The 21,521-nt window shown below is 40.7% G+C and overlaps 1 pseudogene; it reads left to right on the top strand.

Annotated features, from left to right (window-relative positions):
- The first annotated feature begins 5,708 nt into the window (after positions 1-5,708).
- LOC102916458 (transmembrane protein 11, mitochondrial pseudogene) lies at positions 5,709-6,436 on the top strand (annotated as a pseudogene).
- The last annotated feature ends 15,085 nt before the right edge of the window (positions 6,437-21,521 follow it).

Below are 21,521 nucleotides of genomic sequence, written 5' to 3'. Positions count from 1 at the left end.
AAGCTAAAGAAAATAATGTTATAGCCCCAGAATGAAAGAAAGCGCATAAACAAAATGAAATGAAGTAATGAGGAGAGTAACAGAAAAATACACCTTCAAATGCACCCTGCGGCTGCCAAGGAGAGGCTCGGAGGGAGGGAGCGGTGGAGGTGTCAGAATTCCTGCAGCAGTTCCCTCCTCCCCCACACCCATCTCCTCTACAGCCTGGCCTTTCTACCCCTCACCCCTGCCCTGTCATTATCTGCAGATGTTATCCGCCCAGCAGATGTTGTAACCTGTGAGAACCCAAGACTTGTTCCCACCCTGCTCAGCTGCCCTTCCCCCACCCTTCTGCCCTGGACTCAAGGCTCCTGGAAAGGGAGCTGAGATGGAGGAGAAGAGGAGCCTGGGAAGGAAGGGCAGAACCCTGAATACATGGCAGCCAGGAACTGAGGAGAGCTCTTTTGACGGTTTAAAAAGTAAATACTTATTTCACAGATCTTAAGTATTTGATTGCATGCAGTGGACCATAGGTATATTTTGGTTTCCATCTAAGGCACCCCTGGAAGATGGGAACTTTCAAAACAGCCTCTCTTTATCCCTCAGAGCTAACAGTTGAACGGTTGCTGGAGTGACATTTTCCTCACTCACTGTTTCTGCGGAGGAGTGAAGCCTTGTGGATGATGGAGTTAGGGAACTTCTAACTATTGTATCATGAGAACCACTGCCTATGTTTGCACCCAGTAGGAATCAACTCCAGTCAGAGGCACAAGAAAAAGCAATTGTTTAACCCAAATCTGAAGGTGAAAGTTGAGATTTGTAATTCACCCCATGGAGCCCGGTCCTGAAAATAAACCCAGTAGTAAAGTGAAGCCTGTGAGCTATAGCAAGAGGGGAGTGGGCCAGTGTGTGAATGTGTGATCCTACCTGAGAAGATTCTTAAGTGTTTTAGTGACAAACTAATCTGCCCTTCTTGGCTTTCTCCATCTAATTCATTTTGATTGTTCTGTCTTCTAGAATATAGACAAAATGAAACGATTATATATTATATACAAAACAAGGTAAACGTAAAAAAAAGAAAACCTCAATGTAAAGTTACATGATGCACCTGATACAGCCTCTTCTACTTAAGATGTCACTCACTCTCTGGAGGAAACAGCTCTGCCATCCCATGCTACCCACAGTGACAATGACTTTTTCCAACCTCTCATCTTCTTTCCATTTTCACAAGATGGTGTGCAAGGGATGCTGGAATTGCAGCAGGCTGAGCTTCCAGAAGCAATCTACCAGGACAGTTTCAGAATCTGTAATTTATTGCAAGGCAGTCTAAAACAAATTAATCTAAAATCTGACTCAAACATCTTCTATGTCCTCCAAAAAGTAGAGAGAATGGTTAACACGTTATTCCCTTTGATGAAACAGAATTGTCCACGGACGGCAGAAAAGATTTCTACCAGATGTCTCTTCGATAAGATCACAAGTGTTAAGTAACGTGGTGACTTCTAACAGGTTGACAATTGCAGCTTAAATTTCATAAGATCTCTGGGGGAACCTCTGTGGCCGAGATCAGGGCTCATGGGATCTGTTTTCACATACCTGTAAACAATAAGCCCCATTAGTGATTGTCTCAGATAAGCTCAGAGACTTTGCTATCTGCAAGTGGTGATCAACTTTGTGAAAACATACATTAGCCATTAAATTGATATTTCCCTTTGGGAAGTATTTTTATAAACATTTATATTTTCTCAGCCTTCTTATCATAATATCATGGAGGACCATGCATTGTGAAAGGAAATGAGAAAGAAACCAGTCGTGGGGTTGGGTTTAAACCTGCAGTTATTGGGACTTTTCAAAGTCTGTCTGCAGAGGGAAGAGTCTGATACTGGGGACTGTTCTTCAGGGATTGTTATTTTTATTATTATTATTATTATTATTATTATTATTATTATTATTATTTTATGTCTTTACTCTGTCTCAGTTTGTTCTGGAATTAGTTTTTTCATTTTCCCAGCTGCAACTAACTGTTGTCAACGTGAGCATTTAGCTTAATGTGTCAGGGCTGAATTTTCTTTAGACACAGTGCATAGTAGAAACTGTACATTGTGTTCTCGAAGCTTCTTTTCTGGTCTCGAAAGCCTTCAGGTCGGGCCCCTTAGTAGGAGCCCACCTGTTTTGAAGCAAGTGTAGAAGTGTCGCCACCTGTTTGTAGAAAAGAAACTATAGAAGAAGAAGAAGAAGAAGAAGAAGAAGAAGAAGAAGAAGAAGAAGAAGAAGAAGAAGAAGAAGAAGAAGAAGAAGAAGAAGAAGAAATCATATCCAGGTAAAGAGCACCATGAAAAAGAGGAAGAACTCATTTTGGCCTTGCAAGTCCCAAATGCCACCCTTGCCTTTCTCTTCTCCCACACCATGGTCAGGCCCGATCTGTACTGCAGGACTTCTGCAACTCTGTCTTCCTTGTGTGTATTTAAAGGGCCCGGTGCATTGATCATGAGATGAAAGCCTCAACTTAGCATGACTAAAGATCTCCATTTCCTGCATGGTTCTGCTCTTAATGTTGAACAAAACTTCATGATCAGTACATAGGGAAAGAAGAAGAACCCAGGCCACACGGAAGAATGTGTGGTTCACTAACTGAAGATACTGCTGTGCATTTATGGACTCAATTTTTAATGAAGAAAAAAGCCCCAAACAATCATGGTGTTGTTAGTGTTAAAAGACAGCATATAAACTAAAGCCCAGATTCAACTCTCCCTGCTTACAGCTAAGGGAAAGTCTCCCCTCAAAACAGGAAAACCAAACCAAACCAAAACAGAACATTTAGAAGGGAAAAAAAAAAGAACTTTGATAAATTAAAGAACCATCTACCAGTTAAACTGACACTCCATATGCAGAGGACCCAATTTCCATGCATGTTATAAAAAATGTGTTAAATCAACTAACATTGATATAACTTCAAGCAATTAGGAGCATGCTAATAACGATATGAGTCTTCAGCTGTAAATAATTGCGCTGCCCCAAGGCTATGCTTTAATTCTTGGCTTGCTGTATCTATAAACAATAATCACACTGCAAAGCAAGTTGTGTTGTTTTTGTTCACAGTTTGTGAAATGATTTTTATACCCTACAGTGATGCTGATGGCTATTTTGACCTTCAAGAACTCCGGCCTGTGAGGCTAAGAGCTAATGTGTACTTTCATCGATCTGAGTTGGAGGCACACAGCGGGTTACAGTGCCTGTTTTACTACCAGCACAAAAGCTCTATCGTCAATCAGAGAGCTATGTGAAAGGGGGCTTGCCGCTGTGACTCAATAAATGGGGACATTAGGAGGAAATGTTATAATTGCTGCTACCCACATCTTGTTAATGAGTAATGTACACTCAGACGCCATGCGACTGCAGCTAAACTGTTTATACAATTTATTCTTATGTTGCAACTAACATTTAACATAATGAAGTATCATAATTGTGGCCATTAAAGTCAAGATTAAGATTTGTTTAATTAGAATTAAGAAAATGTAAAATAGAAAACTCCTTTCCAATGGTGAGTATACAGGATGGATTTGGTAGTGTGCAGGGGGAAAGACACTTGGATGGAGCTGGTAGCAGATATTGTGTACATAAAATTGCTCGTTGGAGGTCTCATCTTTGAATATTTTTCCCCAATGCTCTAGTCAAAAGTACAGAGAACACAAAATAGAAAGGGCATTAAGTTGGCTCTGGATAAATACAGAGTGTTATTATACAGATCGTTAGAGTTGTAGCTTTTACATTTTAGAATTTACATTACCCCTAGGCTAAACAAATAATATCTTAAAACACACAACTCATGTTACCATCCAGGCAAGTTATCAAATGAATTAGAGAGGAAATAAGCTCTTGACTTTGTATAGGAAATGTCATAACTTTGTAAAGCCAAATGGTCATTAAACCTCTATTTTAATTATCTGCATGTCCAAACGCAGGCACTTATATAATACGATATTTTTACATAAGCCAAGGGACAAAACATGGCTAATGGAATGCTTGGAGGAAATGCAGCCTGTCCAGATTCATTAAGTGAACCCGTCTCATCCGGGTCATTCATGTTTTCCTTGCCTTCCTATATCGTTAAGTGCTTAAAAGTCCCCAAATGCTGTCAGCAATGGAATTATTTTGGTTTTCTCTTTCCAAGGTGGGATTTCCACCCCGTCAGAAGACTATTTATAAACAACTCTGTTTGTCCTCTCGAGACGCCCATGTTCACATTTTCTCAACTTTTTAAAATTTCTTTTTTAAAAAATTTTATTTGTGAGGTTATAATTTCATGATTTTCCCCTTTCCCCTCCAAAACCTCCATATACTACTTCTTGCTTGTGTTCAAATCCATAGCCTCTTTTTCCATTAATTGTTACATGTATATATATGTATCTCTCTATATATATACATATATATTATATATGCATATATACATATGTATGTCTGCATTTTGATGGGCTGTGGTTTATCGTAATGGTGTCCATCTATTGCAAAGAGAAGTTTCTTTGACAAGGGGGTGAGGACTACACTTATCTCTAAGTGTAAGGACAAATATTTAGAATGTAATTAGGAAATACGCTGGTGCAGTGAAGTGGTGGTTGTAGAGCCTCCTCCAAGATTTATGACTTCCCTAGCCCTGGATAGTTGGATAGGTTCCCAGGACCCAGACATGATTTCCCTCTTGTTGAGTTGGTGTTAGGTCTAATTAGAGAGCTGTTGGTTAGTGCCAAGTTACGTGTGCTAATATTGCACCTTTGGACTATCATACCATGCTGGTCACTGTTGTCCGTGAGCATCATAACTGGGTAGGAATTTTGGTTGCTTCCTTCCTTTGGAAACTTGCATGGTGCCTCTGGTAGCATGCAAACTAGTCCTTAGGAAGGAGGCATTTAGGTCATATCCAGCTCAGGGGCCTCTGGTCTCTGGGTCTGAAGTACATGGTGTCTTCAGTAATAAGGACTTGCCTTCCCACCTAAGGGGGCAACCAAGGGCAATAGCAATAGTCAGAGTGTTTGCGGAGTCTCTTGGACAACCATGAACAGTAACCCAAAAGAGATCTCATGCCTGGTGTTGGGCAATTTGTTAGGTGGTCTTTGGCTCTTTAAGGCGCCATTGTCAACTTGGATGAGAAAAGGTCGTTTAAACTGTATATGCTTATTTATACACAGACTTATGTGTATTACAGTTTTCGGTAGTTAATAGCATGATTTCTTATGACCTTTTACAACATCCTTCATGTTATTTTATCCTCCTTCTGTTGGGAATTTCATATTTGTCCTAGAAGACCTTGTCAATATGACACTTTGCTATAAATAGAGTCGAAGGGAAAATGGGGTAAGCTCAGAGGAAGAGATGTCCACTCTTTAAGCCTCTGTTGTTTTGGTTCCATGATGTGAGCTGCTCATCTGATATCTACCATTGCTTCTTCACTAAATGGGTGAACTGTTTCTGCCCTATGTCCCTAATAAAGCTTTCAGAGGATATAAGGTCCTTATAAAGTTAGATGAAGTTGAAGCTTTCGTGACCAAAGTAAGACGTCTTGTGAGTCAGCTCCTCACGATGACCCATGGTGATGTCTTTGACCACAAATGTGAACCGAAAATGGGCACACACACACACACACAAAAAAATCGAGTTGATACTTTTTCTGTCCTCAGAAGAGCTCATCACCCTTTTCCCGTCTTGCATCTTACATGTTGTGGAGGTTCTCGTGTATGTATGAAATCACTAGCTGCATAAAATGCTATCAAGATTTTGTTTTTAAAGCCCCCGACGAGCTGAGAGTCTCCAAGAAAACTGCGAGGGGAAAGAGGCATCTGGGTCCGGGCGGCCGTAGCTCCCGAGAGAGGGTTAGCCTGTCAGCCACAGATTGCTACATAGTGCATGAGATCTACAGTAGGGAGAACGCCCAGGACCAGTTTGAGTATGAGCTGGAGCAGGCGCTGGAAGCCCCGTACAAGTACATTGTGATAGAGCCCACCCGAATTGGAGATGAGACAGCACGTTGGATCACTGTGGGCAACTGCCTGCACAAGATGACCATGTTGGCTGGCACTGCCTGCCTCTTCACCCCATTGACACTGCCCCTGGATTACTCCCACTACGTCTCCCTGCTCGCTCGTGTGCTGAACCTGGCCTGCTGTACCCTCTATGGAATCTCCTGTTTGACCCATGCTGCAAGTACCAGGTAGAGTGTGATGCCTATAAACTGTCGCGCCTGCCTCTGCACACGCTCACCTCCTCCACACCAGTGGTGCTGGTTCAGAAGGACGACCTGCACAGAAAGAGATTGCACAACACAATAGCACTGGCTGCCCTGGTGTGCTGTGTAAAGGTTTATGAGCTCTATACCGCAGGACTGCAGGAGAGTGGGATGCAAGCAGAACCACAGGGCCGGCAGGACTCAGATCCCTTGCAGCAACACCTTGGGTTTTCTCCATGAGGCAACAGCACCTGGGAAAGTGTTTGGTTGAATACTTGTTAATTTTCAACAAAAATAACTGATCATGGGTATGCCAGGGGTTTATTCAGCTCATTACACCAAGATGTCTATTTCCATAACCCAGGAGTGGGTCCCAGGCTGTGAAGTCTGACTGGGCAATGGAATATGGATGGAGCCAATGCTACTTACTGAGGGATGGGAACTTGCTGTGGGGATGTCTTAAGTATATTGTTTAACTATACCATTCAGAAGCCAACTGGAAGACATTAAAATTATGAGAATTTCAAACACAACAACAAAAAGATTTTGTTTTTAAGTCTCAGTTCAAATCCAAATACTTCTAATTATTAAAAAACAAAAACAAACAAACAAAGAACCCAAACAAAACAACAAAACCCAGAGGTCAGGAATCTCTTTTCTTGTCTTCTTAAACAAAGCCATAAAAAAAAAAAACAAAACCAAAAAGAACCCCAAACGATACAAGTAAAAAAGCAAGTGATGATTTGATTTTGTAGCAATAAATAGTTCGAGATAATGGTGTTTGAAAATGTTATCTGATTGGCCTGCAGTTATGGTGTGGTATGCAAGAGTTGATATCAGATTTCTTAGCTTACTCTAGAATTTACTTTTATGGTCTTTTCTCCTCTATAAATTAAAAATGACAGGTTGATTTTTGTATGTACTTAAAATGCTGCATAAATTTAGAGTTTATCAACTTGTACAAATGCTTAGGAGCTTCAACTTGCAAATGGAAGCGGGGGCATTTACTTAATGCATTTATTTATTGAGGTCCTGACATATATCAGCCACCATACTGGGTAGAAAATAGCATGAATTGAGTCCCAGTGGCTTTCATATGGGTCTAAAATATACACTTTTTATTTTTCTGTGGAAAAATGGGTAGGCTCAATATGTTGATGCTAGGAATGATCTCTTCCTGTTTTATGAATCATTTAAAAATGTTGACAGTTACCTTAAATTGTGGTTGCATTCTTTTTCCGGGCATGAGTATCTGAATGAAGGCATTTGTTTTGGTCTACCTACTCTTAATGGTTCAAGCTGGAACCGTGGAAGGAGCTCACCTTCTCCTGTTCCTCATCTTTCCTCCTGCCCTTCTCTCTTCAGATGATCTCTCACTGGCACTCCATGGGTGCCTTCTGGCAGTGTCAAGCTAATAGGACTGAAGAGCAACTAAAATTTTTATATTTTGTTTATTTGTAGCTCAGTTGATTCATTTAAAACAATCGAAGGCACAAAAATTATTTCCACTAACCACTGCATTATTGTTGTATAAAACCACCTTAGTTGCTGACATCGTCTGGGATGCTGCTGCTGTACCCAGGTGAGCATCTGAGACACAGGTGCCGTGGAGACCCAGCCACGGTCACCATGCCACTCAATGTCAACGGATTCACTCAGTTCAAGTTACTCTTCCTATCCACCGAAGTAACATGATCATCTATTTATTGAATATTTTATGAGGATGGCGAAACTTACAATGGTGATGACATAAAATACCCGAAGAGCACACGGATTTACTTGGGGGTTTTGGCCATCTTATAAACTACATTGTGACTAAAATGAAGTACACACATGTGCTTGAGATTCAAGCAAAGGCATCGGTGCAGAATCAAATATGGAAATCTTGATTTAGTTCATGCCATCAATTTTTTTTTTTTAATTTGGAAGCTAGCTGTAGGATGGGGACAGTAAGTGAGAGGCAAGATCAGAAGATGCCTGACAAACTTCACCAAGTATAACAATTATGATGGCTGCCCCTGAGCCAATCAGAGGAGTTGGTTTATTTTCTGTGTAAACACAAAATTGTCAATGAAGAGACATTTTGAGAAAATACATAGGGATTTGATAAGAGCTTTGCCAGAGTCAGGAGGATCGTGAGTGAACCCCAGATAACTGGACACTGAGTTATTTGTACTGTTAGAGTTTGGTTTTGCTTGGTTCAGATTGTGATGGTACCCTGGTTCTCCCCTCTTGAAGAAGGTATCTGATTTAATTTAGATTTTTAAAGGAGCCCACAGATGAAACACTTGAACTTATTTTATTTTTTGGTTTTTGAAGACAGGGTTTCTCTGTGTAGCTTTGTGCCTTTCCTGGAACTCACTCTGTAGCCCAGGCTGGCTTCAAACTCACAGAGATCCACCTACCTCTGCCTCCTGAGTGCTGGGATTAAAGGTGTGTGCCACCACTGCCCAGCAAGACTTGAACTTTCAAAAGAGATTGAATATTTTAAAGAGACTGAAGTTTTAATGTGTTTGAATTTGTAAAGACCGTGGGACTTTTAAAATTTTTTATTTTAATGTGAGATCTCGGAGATGAATAAGAAAGGAAGGGTTCTGGTTTAATGGTGATTCATTTGTGTGTCAAGTTGACAAGGGGTCAGTTGTACTGGCTGGTTTTGTATTACAACTTGATACAAGCTACAGTCAGCAGAGAGGAATGACCCTTAGTTGAGTGATCAATGGGGAGGGCCCAGCCCCTGTTGGGTGGTGCTATCTCTGGGCTGGTGGTCTGGGTCTATAAGAAAGCAGGCTGAGCATGCCAAGGGAAGCAACTCCCCTCCATGGCCTCTGCATCACCTCCTGCCTCCAGGTTCCATCATTGCTTGAGTTCCTATTCTGACTTTCTCCAATGATGGAATATAATCTCGATGTGTTAAACCCTCTCCTCCCCAACTTGCTTTTTGATCACAATGTTTAGTTTCAGCAACACACACACACACACACACCTCCTATTCATATATACGTCTACACACACACACACACACACACACACACACACACACACACACACACATACATAATATCCACACACACACATAGATATTTTTATTTGTGATGCTGGCGATCAAACCCAGGCCCCACACGTGCTAGACAAATATGCTCTACCACTGAGTTACACTCTTCAAACTCTCAAATACTGCTTTCAACTGTGAATGACTTGATTGATATAAAAGATATCATCCTGCTTCCAAGGCTCAGGGAACAACACGAAAAACAGGGAGGAGAGATTGGAGATGTTCAGATGTATAGCAAAAAGATGTCTTCTGGACATGACACAACTGTTGTCTTCACAGACTTACTGAAGCTGTGATTATCTGTTCAAAACCACGCTGGATTGGGCCTTTTCATCCTGGGTGGCAGAAAGGCCCCAGAGAACCTACCCCTTCCTCAGGAACTATTAACAACTAATTGCTCTTGAAGGAGGAGGCATCATTTCCCTCAGCCATGCAACCAGTGTAGCTAGGCTGTATAATAGGTTTTGGTCTAGCCTGGACTCCTCAGGAGATTCCAGTCTAGCTTGGCTTGTATAGTATGACTCAAAACAAATAAGTTAATTAATGCATAAATAGAGAATCATGTATGTTGTGAATCACTGACAATTTGTAGGACTGCTGGAAGAAATACCAATAGAAGAAAAAGTGTTTTCCGAACAGTGTGTTCTTTTCCAATGCTCAACAGTGGAGTCAGAGAAGAGTTTCACAGAGACTTAACTACACTGTTCACTCAAACCAGACCAACACTCTGTGCATAGCACTTAGTATTCAGTAACCCAAAGGAAGAGTGGCAGCATACTTTATATTTTCTCACCAAAAAGGACACAGCATGCAAATGAGCCAAATTTTGAGCCTCTAAAGAAAGGAAGAAATTATTAATAATATCAGTAGATGGGTATAAGAATTTAGGCTAAGATCAATAATTATGATCAATAATACTGAACTTATACCTATTTTTCTAACATGAATCAATAGACAGAATATTTTAGCTGTGATTTAACTACATTGTGCAGATTGACTGAGAAGCTACAAAAAGTGAAGGATTTGTTGGTGTTGACAAGTGTAGAGTTGCTTTGTTTGAATTTGTTGTCAACACTAAGTTGACACAAGTCAGTGGATCCACTCAGTTTGGACAGACAAGATTCTGAAATGGGTATATGTTAGATTAAGTTAAAATACATTCTTTCCAGAGGGAGGGATTAGCCTTGTTAATAGGGATGCTTAAGGTGTGGAACCATAATGATTTGGAAAATTTAAAATTATGTTTGGGAAAACGTGATGGTATGAAAGTTTGTTCTTTTCTTTGTGGGTGAGGGAAATGACCTCTTAGACCCATTATTACCTTAAACTTCCTTAGCCTCTTGCTCTACCTGACAAGTGGCAGAGTTATAGATGTTGCGTCATGACATCTGGCTTTGAATTTATGTTTTTAATGGTAAACTTTATGAAATCAAAGTACAGTTCATTCAAATGTGGGATCAAATGGAGACATATTGGTCAAGGGTACAAACTTAGTATTCTAAGATGAATGTGTTCTGAAGATTCAATGTACAGTGTAGTGATTGGAAATAATAATAGACACATGCTCAGAGAATAGCTTCTGCTTGTCTTCATCCCCCTACACACTAAATATAACAGAGAATGCTCTAGTAGTGCTAATTTGATTGTGAGGATTATTTGATTCATTAAAATATGTACACCACACCATTGATACCTATTCAGGATTTCAGTGAGCAACTGCCTTGAGTTCTGAAAAAGCTGATTCTATAATCACACATTTTTATCATTTGTGTATAAGAGGGCTACTGATTTTTTTTAGTTAATCCTTGTATCCGGCCACTTCACTAAAGGTGTTTATCAGCTCTAGGAGTTTCCTGGTTGCTGTGGAATAATCTTTTTGTACACTGTAAAGATTTGTCACTCAAATTGGTTTAATAAAAAGCTAACTGTCTGGCAGCCAGGCAGGAAGTATAGGTGGGACAACCAAACTAAGGACTATGGGAAGAAGAAGGGCAGATTCAGGGAGACTCCAGCAGATGGAGAGGAAGCAGGACATGTAGAAAATGAGATAACAAGCCATGAGCCACATGGCATAAGATAGATAAGAAATATGGGTTAATTAAAATGTAAGAGTTATACAGTAACAAGCCTAAGCTATGAGCTGAGCAGTTATAATTAGTATTAAGCCTCTTGGTTACTTGGGAGTGGCTTGCTAGACAGAAACTTCTGCTTACACCTGGTGGAATTTTTGGGGTTGCTTATGTAAACTATCATGTCATCTGCAAATAGCAACACACTGATTCCTTCTTTTCCAGTTTGTATCCCTTTGATCTCCTTTTATTGTCTTACTGCTCTAGCTAGAACTTTGAGTACTATATTGAATAAATATGGAGAGAATGGAAAGCCATATCTTGTTCCTAATTTTAGTGGAATTGCTTTGAACTTCTCTCTATTTAATTAGATATTGGCTTTCAGCTTGCTGTATATTACTTTTATTATATTTAGATATGTTCCTTGTATCCCTGATCTCTCCAAGACTTTTATCATGAGGGGGTGTTGGATTTTTTAAAGGCTTTTTCATCTAATGAAATGATCATGTTATTTTTTCTTTTAGTTTTTTTTATATGGTGGATTACATTGACAAATTTTCATATGTTGAACCACCCCCACATCTCTAGGATGAAGCCCACTTGATCATGGTAGATGATCTTTTTGATGTGTTCTTGGATTCAGTTTGCCAGTATTTTATTGAGTATTTTTGTATCAGTGTTGATGAGGGAGATTGGTCTTTAATTCTCTTTCTTTCTTGAGTCTTTGTGTGGTTTGAGTATCTGGGTAACTGTGGCCTCATAAAAAGAATTTGACAATGTTCCTTCTGTTTCTATTTTGTGGAATAATTTGAGAAGTCCTGGTATTAGCTCTTTGAAGGTCTAGTAGATTTCTGTGCTGAAACCATCTATCCCTGGGCTTTTCTTGGTTGGGAGACTTTTAATGACTGTTTCTATTTCCTTAGGGGTTATAGGTCTGTCTAAGTTGTTTATCTGATCTTGGTCTAACTTTGGTATGTGGTATCTATCAAGAAATTTGTCCATTTCTTTTAGATTTTCCAATTTTGTCGAGTACAGGTTTTTTGAAGTCTGACCTAATGATTGTCTGGATTTTCTCAGTATCTGTTGTTATGTCCCCCTTTTCATTTCTGATTTTGCTAGTTTGGATATTCTCTCCCTGCCTTTTAGTTAGTTTGGATAAGGGTTTGTCTAAGTTGTTAATTTTCTCAAAGAACCAAATCTTCATTTTATTGATTCTTTGTATTGTTCTCCTTGTTTCTATTTTATTGATTTCAGTCCTCAGTTTGATTATTTCTTGCTGTCTTCTCCTCTTGTGTGTGTTTGCTTCTTTTTGTTTTAGAGCTTTAAGGTGTTCTGTTAAGTTGCTAGTATGAGATTTCTCCAAATTCTTTATGAAGGCACTTAGTACTATGAACTTTCCTCTTAGCACTGTTTTCATTTTGTCCCATAAGTTTTGGTATGTTGTGCATTCATTTTTATTGAATTCTAGGAAGTCTTTAATTTTTTTCTTTATTTCTTCCTTGACCCAGTGGTGATTCAGTTGAGAGTTGTTTGGTTTCCATGAGTTTGCAGGCTTTCTGTAGTTCATGTTGTTGTTGAACTCTAACCTCAATCCACGGTAAGAGCATCAAGTAAGTAGAAGGGAGACATGAGACCCCACATACTGCAGCATTATAAGTGCTTCTGTGGCTGAGTAAATAGAGTGAGGGTGAGGCACAGGGCAGGAAGGCTCAGGATGCCTGAAGAAGCCAGGTGAGTTCAGACTATAAAGGAAGAGCACTGGGAGAAGTCAATAAAGAAGTTACAAGTGCAAGGGCAGAAAGCCAGAGCCCGGGTGTGTGCCAGGAGTTGGGGAAAGAAGGCTGCAGAGACTCTGTGGGTTGCAGAAGGTTATGAGCCATGCAGGTGTTGAGCAACTGTCCTTTCTTAAACTGGAGGAATGGCTTGATCACATCTGTGTTTTAGAAAACTCATTTCTGGACATATATGGAAGACTGATCAGGGAAGTCAGAGGAGATGGAGAGATGACAAATGGATCAGATCAAGTATCACATCAATGGAGCTGGCATGGTGGAGCAGACAGCTGATCCACTCTTCCAGAGGAACAAACAACTCTGATTTGTAGCATTCTTTAATTTTTATGACATAAATATTATTTCCACGGGTCTGTTTCTCTTCTCCTTTCTTCCCCTCCCCTCTCCTCCCTTCCCTTTCCCTCCCCTCTTCTCTCCCCCCCATGCTGAGGGTGAACCCCAGGGGATCATCTTTCATAAAAGGCAAACAGTCTCCACTGAGCATATCTCAGTGGCTTTAGTCTGTTTCAGGCCACATGGTAGAATACTACTTCAGACACAATAGACAGAAACGTTCTCAACAGCACAAATAATAACAAAGTATAGCATCATAATTGGGAAGTAATGCATTTTAACCCCTTACCACTTTTGCTTTGGGTTTAATTGGAAAGTTGAATAATTTAACTTTTCAAATCTTTTTATTATATTTGTTTTTTGACAAACTTATATATTTATGTAATGAATTTTTATCACACAGTTATTTCACTTTTAATATTGGATATCCAAGAGGAACAGCTTATTATTTCATAAAAATTTAACAATTAGTCCCATTGACAAAAGTCTAACAAATCACTCATGAGGAGAAAGAGAAATAAGACAGTAGCATTGTTTGTGATCAAGAAACTAAGTATATTACTCAGACTTTCTGAACAAGACTTTAGTTACTCATGAAATAATCAATAGATGGACTGTGTCAACTTAAAAAGTTTCAGTACAGCAAGAGAAACAGTTAATTGAATAAAGAGACAGCCTACAGAATAGGAGAAAATCCTTGCCAGCTATACATCTGACAAATGATTGATATCTAGAACAAATAAAGAGCTAAAAAACTAAACAGAAATCAACAATTCAATAAATAAGTGGTCCAATTAAATGAGCAGACAGTTTTCAAAGGATGAAATGCAAATAGCCAGTAAACATGGGAAAATGTTCAACTAGCTGTCACAAAACTGCAACTCAAACTTCACTGCAGCCCCCTCTGATCCCAGCAGGAATGGCAGTCCTTTAGGAAACAGATAACAAATAATGGCGTGGACTCACGAAGATGTGGTACAAGTGTAAACTGGACCAGCCACTTGGGCAGGAAATATGGTGGACTGTCAAGAACTAGAAACTGTATCCATCATATGACCTACTTATTCCACTCCCGAATATCCACCCAAAGGGCTCCAAGTCCACACATCAGAGAGGCATTGCACATTGTAACATGCCTGTTACAATACAATTCATAATACCAAATTATGGGGCCAACCTAGTTGTCTAGCAGCAGATAAATGGATAGAGAAAACATGGTATGGGTACACAATGCTAATTTTCAGCCAAAAAGAATGAAATTATGTCATATGCATGAAAATGGATTGAATTGGAGATAATCATATTAAGCAAATTAAGCTAGCCTCTGAGGACAGATATCATATGCCTCCTTTCATTTGTGGTCCCTAGATTTTATATAGATACATAAAACATGTATGCATATAAGACATGGAAGTAGAAATGAAGTTGTCCAGGACAAAGAGACCAATGGGAAAGGGGACAACAGAAGGGAATATAGAGGGTAGAGGGCCTGTTGTGTTCCACATACTTGTGAGATAAATCAATCAATCAATCAATAAATAACATAGGATTAAATAAGGAACATGTGTTTGGGGGGTGGCAGAGATAAGCATGCCATGTGACCTGTTGTGAGGGACTAATGAGTGAACAGAAACAGAATAACAGGGCTCTGGAGGGGCTCAAGGTGGAGAGCGCTTACTGTTCCAGCATGACAGCCTGTGTTCAGGTCCCCAAATCCACATAAAAGCCTAGTATGATGGTGTAACTCCAGCACAGTAGGGTAGTGGCAAGCTTGCTGCTCAGGCAGTCTAATCTGGTCAGTAAGTTCCAGGATCAGTGAGAGACCCTGTCTCCAAAGCTAAGCTAAAAAGTTGTAGAGGAAAACGTCTGATGCTGACCTTTGGCCTCCACAATACATACATATACAAGCCCACACATACACTTGCACACACAAACATGTACACACATACAGAACGTCTAAAACAGAAATACAAGAAGGTAGTATGATGCCCTGCTACATGCCCAAACACATCTGGAATAAGTGTTGGAATGCTTTTAACACCTAGGTGATCCCTAAAGTATTCTAGCTCCTACTACCCACAGATCCTTGGGAAAATATGCTTGTTAGTTAAATCAGCTAACAGTCATCCCATTTTACAGATGAACCAATAGATTCAATGACTGTTCCATATAAATGAGTCACAGGAGTAATGGACAGATTAGAGGCTTTCCCTTGTGTTTGGAGAAGACTTAAATTCCCTGGGGAAGTGGATTCCTATTTCAATATGAAGATTTTTGTTGTTTCTGGGTTCATGGCTTTAAATCCCCAGGCAGTGGAATTATTATTGTATGAGTAACGGTGACTCAATGAATTTTTAAAACGTAGAAGTTTGTGTCTTCCTGGATGTTCTTTCTATTTCCATAAATTTGCTGTGTGTGTCTAAGAAAGGTGATGGGATGGGAAGAAAGAAAACCAAAACACAATGATCTGAAATAATCAGCCAGGAGTGTATAAAAATGTCCACAGTAGAGCAGTTTTAAAATTCCACAGTGCAGATGACAACTGACTTCTGTGATTGCTTAACACTAACGAAGCAATTTCTTTCTTAATAGTCTCCTTCCAAGGCAGAATCCTGTGGCTGTAGGATCCGACACCAGTCCACAGCAATCAATATCAGTCCTCTGCCAAATATTATTAAATATCTCCTTGATACCTATTTACAACTAAGAAAATAATTTCACTGCCAAGGGATTGTAAATGTGTGAGAGGCCACTCTGACAGCTTCCTTCATTCACTGTCTGAGGTCCGGGGCCTGGTGCTCTGGCTGCCAGACTAAGATGAAGGACATAATTAAGGAAACATATGAAGGCTAGCACAGGCCTGGAGATTAATTAGCTGTGCGTCAATAATCTCATCAATATCCGATTAACAAATGACACATGGCCCAATGAAACATATTGATTCATGCACGCGCCTCACTGTTAATAAATTGAAGCTGCTTTGCTAAATGAGAGAGCTGACAAAATGCTAGGCTGCTAATACTGCGCCACTCTTGTGATAAAAAACAGAAAATTAGCCTCAAGTATAAGGTGTTTAATTTAGGAGGGCTGCCACTCCACTCATGAAGCTTGTTAATGACTGACGTGAAGAGGCCAAGGAATTTTATGGAGAACTCACTGCAAAGGACCAGGAGAAATTTCCCTAGGGCTGGCTGTAGGAAGGAGACATCGCATAGAGACACCGGAGCCACACTACTCCGTGTTGTTGTGGATATGTGTGGAGAGTGGAGAAAGCTTTGTTTTGCTTTGTAAGGGCAGCATTCTAGAAACAGGAAGTCATTTTACGTTTCGTAAGTAACTAGTTCATATCTTTCCATATGAAATCATGTTATGTCCTTTTTTTTTTTTTTTTTTTTTTTTTTTTTTGTAAGGGGGAGTGATTGATTTGTGAGAAATCCTACACGTTAGTTGTGTATGAGTGGTAAACAGGAACTTGCAGGGTTAGACCAATTATTAACCTTACCCCCACCTGGCATATCCCCCCTCTCTCCGGTCCCTGTCTAAAATACAAGCCAACACGGATACTTGCATCTCTAAGACTCCATCTACTGAGATCGGTCATCTCTGCATCAGCCCTGCTTTTGGGAAGGTGAAGGCTACATCAATTATAATTCAGTTTTCTCCTTAGCTCATGACAGAGAGGTGGTAATAGGGTTAGGCAGGAGGGGAATAATGTGATAATGGTGAAGGCCCGGGCTTGATATCTGTTGGGGCCCCGCTGAGACTGTGGTTGGGAATCGTGAAGAGCCCTGCTGACTGGTACAAAGAGAAGGCACTGGCCCACCTCACAGCTCTGCAGCTAAAACCTGGTCCTGGACCGTCTGGAATCTTCCCTGGTAGTTCAGGTGTTGAGTATCTCCTCTGAGGCAAACATCTGCTTGTGGAAAATGCTTTTCCTTGCCAGGTACACAGTCCAGGGAAAGGAAGGCAGTCAGGAAAGGCATTGGGAGTAGAGTGATGGCGGTAGCACTTCCCGGTTCCTCTAGCGTCATTATAATAGCACACAGCCGGAGTGATAAGGGGCTTGTAAAACTGGCTTCCCTAAATGGGTAGGAGGAAGTGCCAAATAAGAGTCTACACTTACCTACCTGTTTCAGCCTGAGCCTGTTTGGTTTGACATGCCTGCCCTGAGCTGCGGAGGCTCATGGCTCAGAACTGGAAACCTGAGGCATTTCAGCCCCAGGGCTCTTGAAAGGAAACTCAAAATAGGCACTTGCCACAAGGTCACCAGGAAACTTGAGCCCAAACTCTTGCTGTGCTCTGAGGCAATCACGTGAGACTGAGCAATCACTGAAGCATCCTGTGTGCCCATTTCTTTACCTAGACAGCAGACTGGGGTTCTCCGAGTTCCCTATAGTGCCAAGATTTATTAGCTTCCTCATGATGTCTAGGCACAGCTGCGGATATGATACGGTAGAAAGGCCTCCAGGATTACAATGACCAAGATTAAAATAGGATAGACCCTTCTGTGTGACCTATAGAATTCTCAGGGCCCCCGTGGTGCTTCTAGTTTTCAGGGACAGCTGATCTGTCTCCTCCATGGACTCTATTCTCCAGTGTGTCTTTTAGGAGCAAATGCAGATTCTGAGGGCATCTCCAATTTGATAAGTAGTTTTGAGACAAGTTTAGCCACGAAGTCACATTAACTCTAAATAAGATTCAGGAGAGAATATAAATCAGTGATTTTCGTCAATCCCTAGAGAGGTCTGTTGAAGTTCCTTTCCTCAGAGTCACTGTGCTTGGGAACAAAATTTCTTTGGTAGGATTCTGGAGTAGAAACAATCTGATTTCTTTACCCGAAGTCCACAGAAGTGAGGTTTACATGTTGTGACAAATTATTAAGGACTGAAATCCTTTCAGTTCATAGAAGGAGCCTTGTTAATCCCGGGGTTTCCTTTTTGAATTTTTTTTTCCAGAATCTTTCGGGTTTCGGCCCCTTGTGCACTTATTTGTGGCGGTCTTTAGTGGAAACATGGCAGCTGTGTTAGCGGTTGTATTACTGAGTCTTCCCTGCATGTGCTCACAGCAATTGCTTGTGCTAAAAATCCACACAGCTTCAGGTGAGAATACCCTCATCACCCCACAAGAACTGTCTGAACTGCGTTCATCTCAGACCGTCTGAGGCCAAAACCTGGGATTTTCCAGCTCAGGCAGGGGTGTTCAATTATTTGACACGGTGATATGACATTGTCATCTATAAATGTGTTGGGCTGCATCCATGAGACACATGACCTGTAGGCTGTAGGTTGGACCTAGCTACTTGGGACATTCTGCCTTTAATAACTAATGCTTGCCTTGCTCCTGGCAGGGATTCAACTCAATGCTAGCATTCACAGGTGGTTCGGTATAACACCAGTTCTAAATTCTGCAATGGATCACTGTCTCTCAAGTTCAAGCTCTTTTCTAGATTCTTCTCTTTGATCTCTAATGGTAAGTTAGGGATTAAAAAGGAACCTTACACTGCCAATATCTTGTCTATCACCAAGTTAAAAAGTATTTGGATCGTTGTACTATTTCTGGCTGTTTAGAAGCCATAAGGACAAGTGAAATAAGCCAATTGCTTGTGATGCCAGATGAGACGAGGCGACTTGAATCCCTCATAGCCTCCGACAGGTGAGCAGGGCTGGGTGTTTCAGCACACATCAACTTCACTCACCGGATGGATGGGAGTTATTCGAGGGTTTTCACAGGCAGCTGCTGTGTTGGCCAGCTCCACTGTAACTTGTGCTGGTGAGTCAGATTTCATGCCCAATTAGAATACAAGGGGAAGCCTCCCTTGTGGAAAGGACACAGCTGTTCTGGAATTGCAGCCTGAAGATGCTCAAAGGTTTGCAGAAATCTGGTGTCCTTGCCCCTAATGCAGGCATAGAGAGTGAAGCAAGGAAATCCTTCACACCCTGGCCTTGAGTGCATGCAATGTGTAACAGACATACACTTGCACATGCACACACTACTTTAGCTTAAGTATGCACATTGTATAAATATAAATACATGATGACATATATTAGTTTATATAGTATCTATGTGAATATATGTATAAAATTATGTGTGAATATTTCTTTCCCTGCCTGTACATCCATGGTAGTGTTTAGTTTCATACACATAAAACCTACATGTACACACATATTTATTAATTTTAGACATATATATCTTATTGTAAAAAAAAAAGAATAGCGTATACCATTAAATCTACCATGAAGATGAAAATATATGGACAAATATTCATACCACATCTGCAGAGTATGTAATAATCTGTTTAGTGTGTATGTTTATACTGTGCACACACATATATGTGTGCACACTCAAGTGCATACACGCAATGGCATCAGACCCACTCCCTACATCAGAACTCTTAGAGTCTAGAAAAACTGTAAGGAAGGTCACTTGTCTCTTGCACAATGTGCTTGAGATGTTTAATTTTCATTTTTGCCTGTCCTTAGGATACAGCAGTCAAAAATGTGTGCGTGTTCAGATAAATTCCTGCCCCGTCCACACTATCATCCTAGGCAGTGTGATCAGAAAGCCTTCAGAGGGCCCACGCCATCTGTCACACTGGCCCCCAAACCACCCAGTGCACATTTGCTCTGTCAGAAACAGCTCAGGAGGTCTGACCTTCCTTTCACTTGAGGTTCCAAGATAGGTTTGTTTTCTTCCTCCACAGAACTATTTGCTATTCCTACACTTGCCTGGTCATCTACTGACCCCTGTGATTTATTTTTTCTGGTCCTCGTGTCCCCGCTCCCTGTGCACCATGGCCAAGTCCATCTTTAGAATCCTACCATGTACTTGAACCACCTTGCCTCCTGCATCCCTGTTGTTTTTCTGAGTCTGGTCATTCAGAGCCTCTTGCCTGGATTAGTACATCTCCAGGGCTCTGTGTGTTTACTCACTCCCATATTCAAACTGTGCAAAAGCAATCTTTGTCTCCCCATAAAACATATTTCCAAACAGTTCTCTAAGCGTTGATGCCTCCCTCAGGCCCCTAGGATGTACTCAAGGCTCACAAGCCCTTTGGGCTGCTTCCCTGGTGCCTCCCAGGACCCAGTGTCCCCTCTCCTGTTCCACGAGACCCTTTTCCTGACAATGCCACGAAATTCATGTATTATGTTGTACACGATGCCCTGGCCTCCCTAATCCACCGTAAGAAATTCTCATCGTCTTTAAGAATCATCTGTGAGACAGTATGTCTCTGAAGCTATCTTTTGCTCCCTTTAAAACTTGGTACCTCACATCTGTGTTCATGTCATTTTTTTATTACAGTCACATCATGATGTTTACATTTTATAACCAAAAAATGGTTTCAAATATCCCATTTTTCTTGAATGCTACCATGTAAGCATTACAAATATTTTTCTACAGGGGTTTGCATATTTTTTCAGATAAAGATTATAGTCTGATGTTAAGTAAAGAAAAGCGAACAGAGTGTTAGATGTAGAGAAAGATGCCATTTTGTAGAACATGTATGTACCCAGATTCACTGTGTGGGAATGGTCATGGGCATCCTTGCAGCAGGAAGACTAGTTTTATCGAGATGTTGTGATTAATTATTTGCATCTGGTCCTGTAATAGTTTTTTCATTTTCTATTTTTTAATAAACAGCTATTGAAATAGAGTACCGTAGAAAAGACCAATTATTAGACACCGATTTATTGATTTATTTAGTGATTTACTTAAAGCACCACTTGTACTGCCTATTGTCAAGCGTGACTCCACTTGCTACCTGAAACAAAATGACCTGGAGAAACAGCGGAAATGATGGGTCACTGCCCTTAACAACCTGCTGACTGCCACTTACGCTTCTGTAAAACCTCACCTTGCTTGCCTGGCCCACCTTGTGGCTTTGGAGAATAAAAGGAGAATGCCAACTGGACCTGACCGTGAAGCCTTCCAGGAGCTGTCCTGTCTTTACCCACCAGTGACATTCCCTCTCTTCCACTCTGGTGGATTGCTTATTCCAGAAAGAGCCCCACACTACTATTGCTTTTGCAGATAGGGAACTGTTATCATTATTTTCTCCTAAGTAGTGATTTACGTAC

Source organism: Peromyscus maniculatus, chromosome 5 (genome assembly GCF_049852395.1).
Source record: "Peromyscus maniculatus bairdii isolate BWxNUB_F1_BW_parent chromosome 5, HU_Pman_BW_mat_3.1, whole genome shotgun sequence".
NCBI classification, from domain to species: Eukaryota; Metazoa; Chordata; class Mammalia; order Rodentia; family Cricetidae; genus Peromyscus; species Peromyscus maniculatus.
The sequence above is the reverse complement of the archived record's forward strand: the minus strand, read 5'-3'. Positions and strand labels throughout refer to the sequence as shown.